We start from the raw sequence: 16,152 nt of genomic DNA, 5'->3' as shown, positions 1-16,152 counted from the left end.
AGACATTTATGTGGGAAATGGCCCTAGCCCTCACCCTCCGATCCAACAGGTCCCAGATGTGCTCAATGGGATTGAGATCCGGACTCTTCGCTGGCAATGGCAGAACACTGACATTCCTGTCTTAGAGGAAATCACACACAGAACGAGCAGTATGGCTGGTGGCATTGTCATGCTGGAGGGTCATGTCAGGATGAGCCTGCAGGAAGGGTACCACATGAGGGAGGAGGATGTCTTCCCTGTAACGCATAGTGTTGAGATTGCCTGCAATGACAACAAGCTCAGTCCGATGATGCTGTGACACACCGCCCCAGACCATGATGGACCCTCTACCTCCAAATCGATCCCTCTCCAGAGTACAGGCCTCAGTGTAACGCTCATTCCTTCGACGATAAACGCTAATCCGGCTAGTTGATCTGGACATTTCTGACATTTTTGACAAGTTATAAATAGCTCTCTAAGGTATGCAACGACTAACATGACAAGAGGAACTGATGATGCACTTCCACATTTCGAAATTGCACCTTGTGCATTCTACTATTACAACTATTACAAATCAAGAGTAAGTTTAAAGCTGAGTTCCACTGATTTACTGGACCTTTCCTCCCGAAGCTTCTGCCACAGATTATTTAATTATATTGACTAGATATTTAGTGGCTGCTCTAACAATGAAAATAAATGTCTTAAAAAATGGAATGCAGTCGGGCAGAGGTAATATCAGGTGGGACCATTCTAGCCAATGAGAGTGTGTGGAACAACAGGCACAACTCTGATATAAAGTGTTTTTTCTCAAAGTTTACGTAATATCACGTGTCGTACTTATATCGGTACTCTCACAACAACCTAAGCATTACCAATCTTATATTCGATCAAATAAGCCACACTTAGAAAATAAGCCATTACATTTTTTTGTAAACCAAATTCGACACTCATTGACCTCCATTCATAAACCAATCGCTTGATGAGCGCAAGCAACGCCACCTGCTGGAGAAGAAGATTTTGGGGCCAGGTACTCAAATCGGAGATATTAGAGAAAGGAGAAGATAGGAATCCCATTGGGTAAGGAATTGAGGAACGTATAACGCCTCATTCAGCACTCTATCGACGTTATCATGCTGCGTCACACGGTTGCTAAAACAATCGTCACGCAATCCCCACAGTCAGTGAATGAGTTGAGAAACTTGCCTATTTTCATCGAAAGTACGTAATGTCACGATTCAAAAGCTATAACATATCACAGAGAACCAGTTAATTATTTTATATCTAGGAAATGATTTGTAATGTTGCAGTTCTTGTTGACAAAAGACATGCTAATGTTGCGTTTTTGAGCTAGCTCCCAATTGACTCCCATTTACTCCACGCAGGAGAGCTCTCCTTGTGCCAGCATAGCCCAGATTTTAATTTTTAATTTTTTTATTTCACCTTTATTTAACCAGGTAGGCTAGTTGAGAACAAGTTCTCATTTGCAACTGCGACCTGGCCAAGATACAGCATAGCAGTGTGAGCAGACAACACAGAGTTACACATGGAGTAAACAATTAACAAGTCAATAACACACAAGGAAGAAAAAAAGGGGAGTCTATATACATTGTGTGCAAAAGGCATGAGGTAGGCGAATAATTAAAATTTTGCAGATTAACACTGGAGTGATAAATTATCAGATGGCCATGTACAGGTAGAGATATTGGTGCGCAAAAGAGCAGAAAAGTAAATAAATAAAAACAGTATGGGGATGAGGTAGGTAAAAATGGGTGGGCTATTTGCCGATAGACTATGTACAGCTGCAGCGATCGGTTAGCTGCTCAGATAGCAGATGTTTGAAGTTGGTGAGGGAGATAAAAGTCTCCAACTTCAGCGATTTTTGCAATTCGTTCCAGTCACAGGCAGCAGAGAACTGGAACAAAAGGCGGCCAAATGAGGTGTTGGCTTTAGGGATGATCAGTGAGATACACCTGCTGGAGCGCGTGCTACGGATGGGTGTTGCCATCGTGACCAGTGAACTGAGATAAGGCGGAGCTTTACCTAGCATGGACTTGTAGATGACCTGGAGCCAGTGGGTCTGGCGACAAATATGTAGCGAGGGCCAGCCGACTAGAGCGTACAAGTCGCAGTGGTGGGTGGTATAAGGTGCTTTAGTGACAAAACGGATGGCACTGTGATAAACTGCATCCAGTTTGCTGAGTATAGTGTTGGAAGCAATTTTGTAGATGACATCGCCGAAGTCGAGGATCGGTAGGATAGTCAGTTTTACTAGGGTAAGTTTGGCGGCGTGAGTGAAGGAGGCTTTGTTGCGGAATAGAAAGCCGAATCTTGATTTGATTTTCGATTGGAGATGTTTGATATGAGTCTGGAAGGAGAGTTTACAGTCTAGCCAGACACCTAGGTACTTATAGATGTCCACATATTCAAGGTTGGAACCATCCAGGGTGGTGATGCTGGTCAGGCGTGCGGGTGCAGGCAGCGAACGGTTGAAAAGCATGCATTTGGTTTTACTAGTGTTTAAGAGCAGTTGGGGGCCACGGAAGGAGTGTTGTATGGCATTGAAGCTCGTTTGGAGGTTAGATAGCACAGTGTCCAAGGACGGGCCGGAAGTATATAGAATGGTGTCGTCTGCGTAGAGGTGGATCAGGGAATCGCCCGCAGCAAGAGCAACATCATTGATATATACAGAAAAAGAGTCGGCCCGAGGATTGAACCCTGTGGCACCCCCATAGAGACTTCCAGAGGACCGGACAGCATGCCCTCCGATTTGACACACTGAACTCTGTCTGCCAAGTAATTGGTGAACCAGGCAAGGCAGTCATCCGAAAAACCGAGGCTGCTGAGTCTGCCGATAAGAATATGGTGATTGACCGAGTCGAAAGCCTTGGCAAGGTCGATGAAGACGGCTGCACAGTACTGTCTTTTATCAATGGTGGTTATGATATCGTTTAGTACCTTGAGCGTGGCTGAGGTGCACCCGTGACCGGCTCGGAAACCAGATTGCACAGCGGAGAAGGTACGGTGGGATTCGAGATGGTCAGTGACCTGTTTGTTGACTTGGCTTTTCGAAGACCTTAGATAGGCAGGGCAGGATGGATATAGGTCTGTAACAGTTTGGGTCCAGGGTGTCTCCCCCTTTGAAGAGGGGAATGACTGCGGCAGCTTTCCAGTCCTTGGGGATCTCAGACGATATGAAAGAGAGGTTGAACAGGCTGGTAATAGGGGTTGCGACAATGGCGGCGGATAGTTTCAGAAATAGAGGGTCCAGATTGTCAAGCCCAGCTGATTTGTACGGGTCCAGGTTTTGCAGCTCTTTCAGAACATCTGCTATCTGGATTTGGGTAAAGGAGAACCTGGAGAGGCTTGGGCGAGTAGCTGCGGGGGGGGCGGAGCTGTTGGCCGAGGCTGGAGTAGCCAGGCGGAAGGCATGGCCAACCGTTGAGAAATGCTTGTTGAAGTTTTCGATAATCATGGATTTATCGGTGGTGACCGTGTTACCTAGCCTCAGTGCAGTGGGCAGCAGGGAGGAGGTGCTCTTGTTCTCCATGGACTTCACAGTGTCCCAGAACTTTTTGGAGTTGGAGCTACAGGATGCAAACTTCTGCCTGAAGAAGCTGGCCTTAGCTTTCCTGACTGACTGCGTGTATTGGTTCCTGACTTCCCTGAACAGTTGCATATCGCGGGGACTGTTCGATGCTATTGCAGTCCGCCACAGGATGTTTTTGTGCTGGTCGAGGACAGTCAGGTCTGGAGTGAACCAAGGGCTATATCTGTTCTTAGTTCTGCATTTTTTGAACGGAGCATGCTTATCTAAAATGGTGAGGAAGTTACTTTTAAAGAATGACCAGGCATCCTCAACTGACGGGATGAGGTCAATGTCCTTCCAGGATACCCGGGCCAGGTCGATTAGAAAGGCCTGCTCACAGAAGTGTTTTAGGGAGCGTTTGACAGTGATGAGGGGTGGTCGTTTGACTGCGGCTCCGTAGCGGATACAGGCAATGAGGCAGTGATCTCTGAGATCCTGGTTGAAGACAGCGGAGGTGTATTTGGAGGGCCAGTTGGTCAGGATGACGTCTATGAGGGTGCCCTTGTTTACAGATTTAGGGTTGTACCTGGTGGGTTCCTTGATGATTTGTGTGAGGGCATCTAGCTTAGATTGTAGGACTGCCGGGGTGTTAAGCATATCCCAGTTTAGGTCACCTAACAGAACAAACTCTGAAGCTAGATGGGGGGCAATCAATTCACAAATGGTGTCCAGGGCACAGCTGGGTGCTGAGGGGGGTCGGTAGCAGGCGGCAACAGTGAGAGACTTATTTCTGGAGAGAGTAATTTTCAAGATTAGTAGTTCGAACTGTTTGGGTATGGACCTGGAAAGTATGACATTACTTTGCAGGCTATCTCTGCAGTAGACTGCAACTCCTCCCCCTTTGGCAGTTCTATCTTGACGGAAGATGTTATAGTTGGGTATGGAAATCTCAGAATTTTTGGTGGCCTTCCTGAGCCAGGATTCAGACACGGCAAGGACATCAGGGTTAGCAGAGTGTGCTAAAGCAGTGAGTAAAACAAACTTAGGGAGAAGGCTTCTGATGTTGACATGCATGAAACCAAGGCTTTTTCGATCACAGAAGTCAACATATGAGGGTGCCTGGGGACATGCAGGACCTGGGTTTACCTCCACATCACCCGCAGAACAGAGGAGGAGTAGTATGAGGGTGCGGCTAAAGGCTATCAAAACTGGTCGCCTAGAGCGTTGGGGACAGAGAATGAAAGGAGCAGATTTCTGGGCATGGTAGAATATATTCAAGGCATAATGCGCAGACAGGGGTATGATGGGGTGCGGGTACAGCGGAGGTAAGCCCAGGCACTGGGTGATGATGAGAGAGGTTGTATCTCTGGACATGCTGGTTGTAATGGGTGAGGTCACCGCATGTGTGGGAGGTGGGACAAAGGAGGTATCAGGGGTATGAAGAGTGGAACTAGGGGCTCCATTGTAAACTAAAACAATGATAACTAACCTGAACAACAGTATACAAGGCATATTGACATTTGAGAGAGACATACAGTAATCACAGGTGTTGAATTGGGAGAGCTAGCTAAAACAGTAGCTAGAACAGTAGGTGAGACAACAACAGCTAATCAGCTAGCACAACAACAGCAGGTAAAATGGCGTAGGCTAGGCAGGGGGGGTTGGATTAACTACACACAGAGCCTGAGTGCGGCTGGGGCCGACAGATAAAACATAAACAAGCAGAATGGAGTACCATGATTAATGGACAGTCTAGCATGCATCAGCTATGTAGCCAAGTGATCAGTGTCCAGGGGGGCAGCGGTGGATGGGGCAGGGAAGCTGGACTGGCGAGTGTTATCCAGGTTAAAAAAACAGTTAGCAGCAGCTAACAATGACTAAATAGCTTGTAGCTAGTTAGCTGGTTAGCTTCTGGAGGTTCTTGAGTGTGTTCTAAAAATTAAAAATAATGGCGATTCCGTATCACATTGGGTGAGGCAGGTTACTGGAAGGTATAAACAAATTAAAAATCGAAAAGAGAAAGTAAATATGGGTCCAGTGAGTGTTTGGGACGCGGCGATTCAGACGGTTAGCAGGCCTGTGCTAACAAGCTAACAGTTAGTAGGCCAGGGCTAAACAAGAATGAACCGCGCGATCCATTGACGAGGCATTGGCAACGCACACAATGGCTTCAGTACCATTCAAATAGTGTCCCATCTCCTCAAAAGTATCTCTGCCAGTTATCCCTCTCCGCTTATGCGCATTTGCGGAATTCTCTATTTAGATATTCTCTACTTACGCAGTCTACTCTACTCATAGAGCGTCAATCAATCAAATGTATTCATAAAGAACTTTTTACATCAGCAGATGTCACAAAGTGCCTAAACAGAAACCCAGCCTAAAACAGCAAGAAATGCAGATGTAGAAGATTTAAAAACAGGCTACTCTGGCGAATGATGGTTGTTAAATAAAGTTAGATCAAAGCTGAATCAATGTCTGCAAGATCACATTATGATAGTATTGTACATATAACCAACCGTACATAATTGCATAGTATAACATTACTGTAAGAGACAACAAAAAAGCACCTTATATTTTATGACAGGGGTTCTTAAACTTTTTCAGCCTGGACCCAAATGAGAAATTCTGTGTTTTTCCTGGGGCCGAAGCTTAGGAAAATATGCAACTACACATAAATATTTGTACATTTCATTGCCCTTATGCCTAAAACAAATGCAATATACAGTTATGACCAAAAGTTTTCAGAATGACACAAATATTAATTTTGACAGAATGTTATGAAGAGTGATTAGATGAATTGCAATTAATTACAGTCCCTCTTTGCCATGCAAATGAATTGAATCCCCCAAAAAACATTTCCACTGCATTTCAGCCCTGCTACAACTGGACCAGCTGACATCATGTCAGTGATTCTCTCATTAACACAGGTGTGAGTGTTGACGAGGACAAGGCTGGAGATCACTCTGTCATGCTGATTGAGTTCGAATAACAGACTGGAAGCTTCAAAAGGAGGGTGGTGCTTGGAATCATTGTTCTTCCTCTGTCAACCATGGTTACCTGCAAGGAACACGTGTCGTCATCATGGCTTTGCACAAAAGGGCTTCACAGGCAAGGATATTGCTGCCAGTAAGATTGCACCTAAATCAACCATTTATCGGATCATCAAGAACTTCAAGGAGAGCGGTTCAATTGTTGCCCAAGAAAGTCCAGCAAACACCAGGACCGTCTCCTAAAGTTGATTCAGCTGCAGGATCGGGGCACCACCAGTACAGAGCTTGCTCAGGAATGGCAGCAGGCAGGTGTGAGTGTATCTGCACGCACAGTGAGGCGAAGACTTGGAGGATGGCCTGGTGTCAAGAATGGCAGCAAAGAAGCCACTTCTCTCCAGGAAAAACATCAGGGACAGACTGGTATTCTGCAAAAGGTACGGGGATTGGACTGCTGAGGACTGGGGTAAAGTCATTTTCTCTGATGAATCCCCTTTCTGATTGTTTGTAGCATCCGGGAAAAAGCTTGTCTGGAGAAGACAAGGTGAGCGCTACCATCAGTCCTGTGTCATGCCAACAGTAAAGCATCCTGAGATCATTCATGTGTGGGGTTGGTTCTCAGCCAAGGGAGTGGGCTCACTCACAATTTTGCCTAAGAATACAGCCATGAATAAAGAATGGTACCAACACATCCTCCAAGAGCAACTTCTCCCAACCATCCAGGAACAGTTTGGTGACGAACAATGCCTTTTCCAGCATGATGGAGCACCTTGCCATAAGGTAAAAGTGATAGCTAAGTGGCTCGGGGAACAAAACATCGATATTTTGGACAGGAAATGCCCCACACCTTAATCCCATTGAGAACTTGTGGTCAATCCTCAAGTGACAGGTGGACTAACAAAAACCCACAAATTCTGACAAACTCCCAAGCATTGATTATGCAAGCATGGGCTGCCATCAGTCAGGATGTGGGCCAGAAGTTGTATTTATTTTTATTTATTTCACCTTTATTTAACCAGATAGGCAAGTTGAGAACAAGTTCTCATTTACAATTGCGACCTGGCCAATATAAAGCAAAGCAGTTCGACAGATACAACGACACAGAGTTACACATGGAGTAAAACAAACATACAGTCAATAATACAGTATAAACAAGTCTATATACAATGTGAGCAAATGAGGTGAGAAGGGAGGTAAAGGCAAAAAAGGCCATGGTGGCAAAGTAAATACAATACAGCAAGTAAAACACTGGAATGGTAGTTTTGCAATGGAAGAATGTGCAAAGTAGAAATAAAAATAATGGGGTGCAAAGGAGCAAAATAAATAAATAAATTAAATACAGTTGGGAAAGAGGTAGTTGTTTGGGCTAAATTATAGGTGGGCTATGTACAGGTGCAGTAATCTGTGAGCTGCTCTGACAGTTGGTGCTTAAAGCTAGTGAGGGAGATAAGTGTTTCCAGTTTCAGAGATTTTTGTAGTTCATTCCAGTCATTGGCAGCAGAGAACTGGAAGGAGAGGCGGCCAAAGAAAGAATTGGTTTTGGGGGTGACTAGAGAGATATACCTGCTGGAGCGTGTGCTACAGGTGGGAGATGCTATGGTGACCAGCGAGCTGAGATAAGGGGGGACTTTACCTAGCAGGGTCTTGTAGATGACATGGAGCCAGTGGGTTTGGCGACGAGTATAAAGCGAGGGCCAGCCAACGAGAGAGTACAGGTCGCAATGGTGGGTAGTATATGGGGCTTTGGTGACAAAACGGATTGCACTGTGATAGACTGCATCCAATTTGTTGAGTAGGGTATTGGAGGCTATTTTGTAAATGACATCGCCAAAGTCGAGGATTGGTAGGATGGTCAGTTTTACAAGGGTATGTTTGGCAGCATGAGTGAAGGATGCTTTGTTGCGAAATAGGAAGCCAATTCTAGATTTAACTTTGGATTGGACATGTTTGATATGGGTCTGGAAGGAGAGTTTACAGTCTAACCAGACACCTAAGTATTTGTAGTTGTCCACGTATTCTAAGTCAGAGCCGTCCAGAGTAGTGATGTTGGACAGGCGGGTAGTTGCAGGTAGCGATCGGTTGAAGAGCATGCATTTAGTTTTACTTGTATTTAAGAGCAATTGGAGGCCACGGAAGGAGAGTTGTATGGCATTGAAGCTTGCCTGGAGGGTTGTTAACACAGTGTCCAAAGAAGGGCCAGAAGTATACAGAATGGTGTCGTCTGCGTAGAGGTGGATCAGAGACTCACCAGCAGCAAGAGCGACCTCATTGATGTATACAGAGAAGAGAGTCGGTCCAAGAATTGAACCCTGTGGCACCCCCATAGAGACTGCCAGAGGTCCGGACAGCAGACCCTCCGATTTGACACACTGAACTCTATCAGAGAAGTAGTTGGTGAACCAGGCGAGGCAATCATTTGAGAAACCAAGTCTGTCGAGTCTGCCGATGAGGATGTGGTGATTGACAGAGTCGAAAGCCTTGGCCAGATCAATGAATACGGCTGCACAGTAATGTTTCTTATCGATGGCGGTTAAGATATCGTTTAGGACCTTGAGCGTGGCTGAGGTGCACCCATGACCAGCTCTGAAACCAGATTGCATAGCAGAGAAGATATGGTGAGATTCGAAATGGTCGGTAATCTGTTTATTGACTTGGCTTTCGAAGACCTTAGAAAGGCATGGTAGGATAGATATAGGTCTGTAGCAGTTTGGGTCAAGAGTGTCCCCCCCTTTGAAGAGGGGGATGACCGCAGCTGCTTTCCAATCTTTGGGAATCTCAGACGACACGAAAGAGAGGTTGAACAGGCTAGTAATAGGGGTGGCAACAATTTCGGCAGATAATTTTAGAAAGAAAGGGTCCAGATTGTAGGGGTCGAGATTTTGCAGCTCTTTCAGAACATCAGCTGAACGGATTTGGGAGAAGGAGAAATGGGGAAGGCTTGGGCGAGTTGCTGTTGGGGGTGCAGTGCTGTTGACCGGGGTAGGAGTAGCCAGGTGGAAAGCATGGCCAGCCGTAGAAAAATGCTTATTGAAATTCTCAATTATGGTGGATTTATCAGTGGTGACAGTGTTTCCTATCTTCAGTGCAGTGGGCAGCTGGGAGGAGGTGTTCTTATTCTCCATGGACTTTACAGTGTCCCAGAACTTTTTTGAGTTAGTGTTGCAGGAAGCAAAATTTCTGCTTGAAAAAGCTAGCATTGGCTTTTCTAACTGCCTGTGTATAATGGTTTCTAGCTTCCCTGAACAGCTGCATATTACGGGGGCTGTTCGATGCTAATGCAGAACGCCATAGGATGTTTTTGTGTTGGTTAAGGGCAGTCAGGTCTGGGGAGAACCAAGGGCTATATCTGTTCCTGGTTCTAAATTTCTTGAATGGGGCATGTTTATTTAAGATGGTTAGGAAGGCATTTAAAAAAAATATCCAGGCATCCTCTACTGACGGGATGAGATCAATATCCTTCCAGGATACCCGGCCAGGTCGATTAGAAAGGCCTGCTCGCTGAAGTGTTTCAGGGAGCGTTTTACAGTGATGAGTGGAGGTCGTTTGACCGCTGACCCATTACGGATGCAGGCAATGAGGCAGTGATCGCTGAGATCTTAGTTGAAGACAGCAGAGGTGTATTTAGAGGGGAAGTTGGTTAGGATGATATCTATGAGGGTGCCCGTGTTTAAGGCTTTGGGGAGGTACCTGGTAGGTTCATTGATAATTTGTGTGAGATTGAGGGCATCAAGTTTAGATTGTAGGATGGCTGGGGTGTTAAGCATGTTCCAGTTTAGGTCGCCTAGCAGCACAAGCTCTGAAGATAGATGGGGGGCAATCAGTTCACATATGGTGTCCAGAGCACAGCTGGGGGCAGAGGGTGGTCTATAGCAGGCGGCAACGGTGAGAGACTTGTTTTTAGAGAGGTGGATTTTTAAAAGTAGAAGTTCAAATTGTTTGGGTACAGACCTGGATAGTAGGACAGAACTCTGCAGGCTAATTTTGCAGTAGATTGCAACACCGCCCCCTTTGGCAGTTCTATCTTGTCTGAAAATGTTGTAGTTTGGAATTAAAATTTCAGAATTTTTGGTGGTCTTCCTAAGCCAGGATTCAGACACAGCTAGAACATCCGGGTTGGCAGAGTGTGCTAAAGCAGTGAATAGAACAAACTTAGGGAGGAGGCTTCTAATGTTAACATGCATGAAACCAAGGCTATTACGGTTACAGAAGTCGTCAAAAGAGAGCGCCTGGGGAATAGGAGTGGAGCTAGGCACTGCAGGGCCTGGATTCACCTCTACATCGCCAGAGGAACATAGGAGGAGTAGAATAAGGGTGCGGCTAAAAGCAACAAGAAATGGTTGTGTAGAACGTCTGGAACAGAGAGTAAAAGGAGGTTTCTGGGGGCGATAAAATAGCATCAAGGTATAATGTACAGACAAAGGTATGGTAGGATGTGAATACAGTGGAGGTAAACCTAGGTATTGAGTGATGAAGAGAGAGATATTGTCTCTAGAAACATCATTGAAGCCAGGAGATGTCATTGCATGTGTGGGTGGTGGAACTAATAGGTTGGATAAGGTATAGTGAGCAGGACTAGAGGCTCTACAGTGAAATAAGCCAATAAACACTAACCAGAACAGCAATGGACAAGACATATTGACATTAAGGAGAGGCATGCTTAGTCGAGTGATCAAAAGGGTCCAGTGAGTGGAGAGGTTGGTTGGGGGTCACGGCGATTTAGACAGCTAGCCAGGCCATCGGTAGCAAGCTGGCATAGGATGGAGGTCTGTTATTAGCCACCTCTTGCGTTCCGTCAGTAGATTAGTGGGGTTCCGTGTGGTAGAGGGGATTAATCCAAATCACACAACAACAACAAAAATAAAAACAATAGATATAGTTATAGAGGCCCAAGAAGAAAACATAATAAAATTAAAATAAATAAATTGTCCGATTGTCTATTCAGATAGCAGCCGGTAAGACAGCTAACGGTTAGCAGGCCGCAGATGGGCGTTCAGGTAACGTCGCGACGGAGGAGCCAGCCGGATAACTCCTTCGGGTAGATAACGTCGGCAGTCCAGTTGTGAAGGCCCGGTGGGGCTCCGCGTAGGCAGTAAAACTGGTCCGGATAGGTGACTGCAGCCCAGGAGTGATTGGAATAATTGATGTTTGCTCCGGAATCGATGAAAGCCGATAGTCACACGGATAGCAGCTAGCTAGCTGTGAGATCCAGGTATGAATGTCCAGAGAGCAGTTGAAATCCAGGGACATGGAAAGAAAAATTGGTCCGGTATGTTCCGTTCCGAGCCGCGCTGCGCCGTACAAAACTGGCGATAGATTTTCGAGCTAAAGGATAGCTGAAGACCACAAACCGTGGTTAGCTGAATACTAACGATTTGCCAGTAAAGAAGCTAACTAGCTTCTGAACTAGCTTCTGATTAGCTTCTGGCTAGCTTTTGGCTAGTTTCTGGCTAGCTTCTTGGAGTTTCTGGCTAGCTTCTTGGAGGATTACAGATTTGAGGTAAATAATACTTTTTTATAAATATAAATTGGTGAGGCGGGTTGCAGGAGAGTGTTTTGAAGATGAGTTGATGGAAAATAAAAATAAAATGTATGTGAAAAAAGTTGTAAATGTATATATATACGGGACACGACAAGACGAGGACAAAAGACGTCTGAACTGCTATGCCATCTTGGAAAGATTGATAATTAATTGACAGCACGCCAGGGCGGATTGCAGAAGTCTTGTGGAACAGCCACTTTACAATAGTGCATCTAAATATTTTAAGGGGGGGGGTGAGAAGGATTACTTTATCCTATCCTAGGTATTCCTGAAAGAGGTGGGGTTTCAGGTGTCTCCGGAAGGTGGTGATTGACTCCGCTGTCCTGGCGTCGTGAGGGAGTTTGTTCCACCATTGGGGGCCAGAGCAGCGAACAGTTTTGACTGGGCTGAGCGGGAACTGTACTTCCTCAGTGGTAGGGAGGCGAGCAGGCCAGAGGTGGATGAACGCAGTGCCCTTGTTTGGGTGTAGGGCCTGATCAGAGCCTGGAGGTACTGAGGTGCCGTTCCCCTCACAGCTCCGTGAGGCAAGCACCATGGTCTTGTAGCGGATGCGAGCTTCAACTGGAAGCCAGTGGAGAGAGCGGAGGAGCGGGGTGACGTGAGAGAACTTGGGAAGGTTGAACACCAGACGGGCTGCGGCGTTCTGGATGAGTTGTAGGGGTTTAATGGCACAGGCAGGAGCCCAGCCAACAGCGAGTTGCAGTAATCCAGACGGGAGATGACAAGTGCCTGGATTAGGACCTGCGCCGCTTCCTGTGTGAGGCAGGGTCGTACTCTGCGGATGTTGTAGAGCATGAACCTACAGGAACGGGCCACCGCCTTGATGTTAGTTGAGAACGACAGGGTGTTGTCAGGATCACGCCAAGGTTCTTAGCGCTCTGGGAGGAGGACACAATGGAGTTGTCAACCGTGATGGCGAGATCATGGAATGGGCAGTCCTTCCCGGGAGGAAGAGCAGCTCCGTCTTGCCGAGGTTCAGCTTGAGGTGGTGATCCGTCATCCACACTGATATGTCTGCCAGACATGCAGAGATGCGATTCGCCACCTGGTCATCAGAAGGGGAAAGGAGAAGATTAATTGTGTGTCGTCTGCATAGCAATGATAGGAGAGACCATGTGAGGTTATGACAGAGCCAAGTGACTTGGTGTATAGCGAGAATAGGAGAGGGCCTAGAACAGAGCCCTGGGGACACCAGTGGTGAGAGCGTGGTGAGGAGACAGATTCTCGCCACGCCACCTGGTAGGAGCGACCTGTCAGGTAGGACGCAATCCAAGCGTGGGCCGCGCCGGAGATGCCCAACTCGGAGAGGGTGGAGGAGGATCTGATGGTTCACAGTATCGAAGGCAGCCGATAGGTCTAGAAGGATGAGAGCAGAGGAGAGAGAGTTAGCTTTAGCAGTGCGGAGGGCCTCCGTGATACAGAGAAGAGCAGTCTCAGTTGAATGACTAGTCTTGAAACCTGACTGATTTGGATCAAGAAGGTCATTCTGAGAGATAGCGGGAGAGCTGGCCAAGGACGGCACGTTCAAGAGTTTTGGAGAGAAAAGAAAGAAGGGATACTGGTCTGTAGTTGTTGACATCGGAGGGATCGAGTGTAGGTTTTTCAGAAGGGGTGCAACTCTCGCTCTCTTGAAGACAGAAGGGACGTAGCCAGCGGTCAGGGATGAGTTGATGAGCGAGGTGAGGTAAGGAGAAGGTCTCCGGAAATGGTCTGGAGAAGAGAGGAGGGATAGGGTCAAGCGGGCAGGTTGTTGGGCGGCCGGCCGTCACAAGGCGCGAGATTTCATCTGGAGAGAGAGGGAGAAAAGAGGTCAGAGCACAGGGTAGGGCAGTGTGAGAGAACCAGCGGTGTCGTTTGACTTAGCAAGCGAGGATCGGATGTCGTCGACCTTCTTTTCAAAATGGTTGACGAAGTCATCTGCAGAGAGGGAGGAGGGGGAGGGAGGAGGATTCAGGAGGGAGGAGAAGGTGGCAAAGAGCTTCCTAGGGTTAGAGGCAGATGCTTGGAATTTAGAGTGGTAGAAAGTGGCTTTAGCAGCAGAGACAGAAGAGGAAAATGTAGAGAGGAGGGAGTGAAAGGATGCCAGGTCCGCAGGGAGGCGAGTTTTCCTCCATTTCCGCTCGGCTGCCCGAGCCCTGTTCTGTGAGCTCGCAATGAGTCGTCGAGCCACGGAGCAGGAGGGAGGACCGAGCCGGCCTGGAGGATAGGGGACATAGAGAATCAAGGGATGCAGAAAGGGAGGAGAGGAGGGTTGAGGAGGCAGAATCAGGAGATAGGTTGGAGAAGGTTTGAGCAGAGGAAGAGATGATAGGATGAGAGCGAAGGTTGGGACGGCGCGATACCATCCGAGTAGGGGCAGTGTGGGAAGTGTTGGATGAGAGCAAGAGGGAAAAGGATACAAGGTAGTGGTCGGAGACTTGGAGGGGAGTTGCAGTGAGGTTAGTGGAAGAACAGCATCTAGTAAAGATGAGGTCGAGCGTATTGCCTGCCTTGTGAGTAGAGGGGAAGGTGAGAGGGTGAGGTCAAAAGAGGAGAGGAGTGGAAAGAAGGAGGCAGAGAGGAATGAGTCAAAGGTAGACGTGGGGAGGTTAAAGTCGCCCAGAACTGTGAGAGGTGAGCCGTCCTCAGGAAAGGAGCTTATAACGGAGTGATCACATCACACAGATGAATAACATAACACACACATAGGCTCTTTGATAGAGCAACCCTAAGTAACAGTATAGATGAAAAGTGATTAGGCCTACTGTAGAAATGATTGTTGAAAGAAAGTCTAGTTTGGAAGTGTTGCTGTTAAAATACAATACATCTTTTTTATTCTGAACTGGAATAAACTGATTGATCACATCACACACACAGTCCTTTTCTGGTCTATATCTGTGTTCTGTGTGATGTGATCAATCAGTTTATTCCAGTTCAGAATAAAAAAATATGTATTGTATTTTAACAGCAACATGCCTATTCTGGGCTCTGTTTTTGACAGTGCAACACAGACGTCATGCTCAGCCTTAAAACTATTTATGTACTTGTTTTTTAAGTATGTCAGAGTTCAGAACCCTGACTCACATAGGTATGTGGTGACAAACTGGACCAGAACATCTACTGCTTTCTCAGGCAGGCAGGAGACCGCTTCCTGTTGTAGATGAGCAACCCAGAACTGTGTGAGTGTGTTTGCCACAGTTTATTCCAGTTATTATTATTGTATTTTAACAGCAACAGTTCCAACCTAGACTAGTTTTCAACAATAATTTCTACAATAAGATGTACAGTAGGTCTGATCATTTTTCATCTTCATCTGTACTGTTACTTACGGTTGTACTATTAGTAGCTAGCTTGCTTTGGCGAATGTTAGCTGTTAGCTGTGTACAAGGCCAGATTGTTTGAAAGAGAAACTCACATCTACTACTATGAGAGTTAGTTAGTACTCCCTTAGTTCTGCTTATCATCACCTGCTATAAAATAACAATGCCTTGCATTGACATACTTTTCCACTGTCGAGGCACTGTTTCCTGAAGCATTCTTCACTGTTCTGAAAGAACTCCCTGGGTTTACCATCATGCTGTGGATGTTTGGACAGGACGTGTCGTTTTATTAATTTGTTCGTAATACGAGACTCATTACTAAGCACTTCCACACACAAAACACATTGTGGACGCTCCTCGTTATAAGTGTGTATGAAAGAGAGAGAAACTCGTAGCTGTGTATGCGTTTCATGACAATTGAGCTCAGTCAGAACTTGTGGCTACCATCCATTTGAGTCCATTTAAAAAAATATTTTTTAGTTTTATTTTTTAAATGGTTTTATTTATTCTAAATCCTTTTTATTATCCATTTGATGACAGCGGTGTGGGAATGATAAATCAGTGGCTGACAGCGCATAATCTGCCGCCTGAACGACAGCGCTGCATCGTGTGTGTCGCGGAGCAATCTTCAAGAAAACTGCAGAGAAAAAGATCCGGTAAACCGCGAAGCACACGGTCACCTCCCTCTCACTCTCGCGCAGCTGTCAAACTGAGCAGAGACTGCTGCTTAAGCAGAAAGCGCACTGAACAGAGAGCGCAGATGCACTTGGCCAAATCAATTCCTGTAATTAATGACACCATTATACATTCACACTGACACGT

Source organism: Oncorhynchus nerka, linkage group LG10 (assembly GCF_034236695.1).
Source record: "Oncorhynchus nerka isolate Pitt River linkage group LG10, Oner_Uvic_2.0, whole genome shotgun sequence".
Lineage (NCBI taxonomy): Eukaryota > Metazoa > Chordata > Actinopteri > Salmoniformes > Salmonidae > Oncorhynchus > Oncorhynchus nerka.
Note: the sequence above shows the minus strand (reverse complement) of the source record.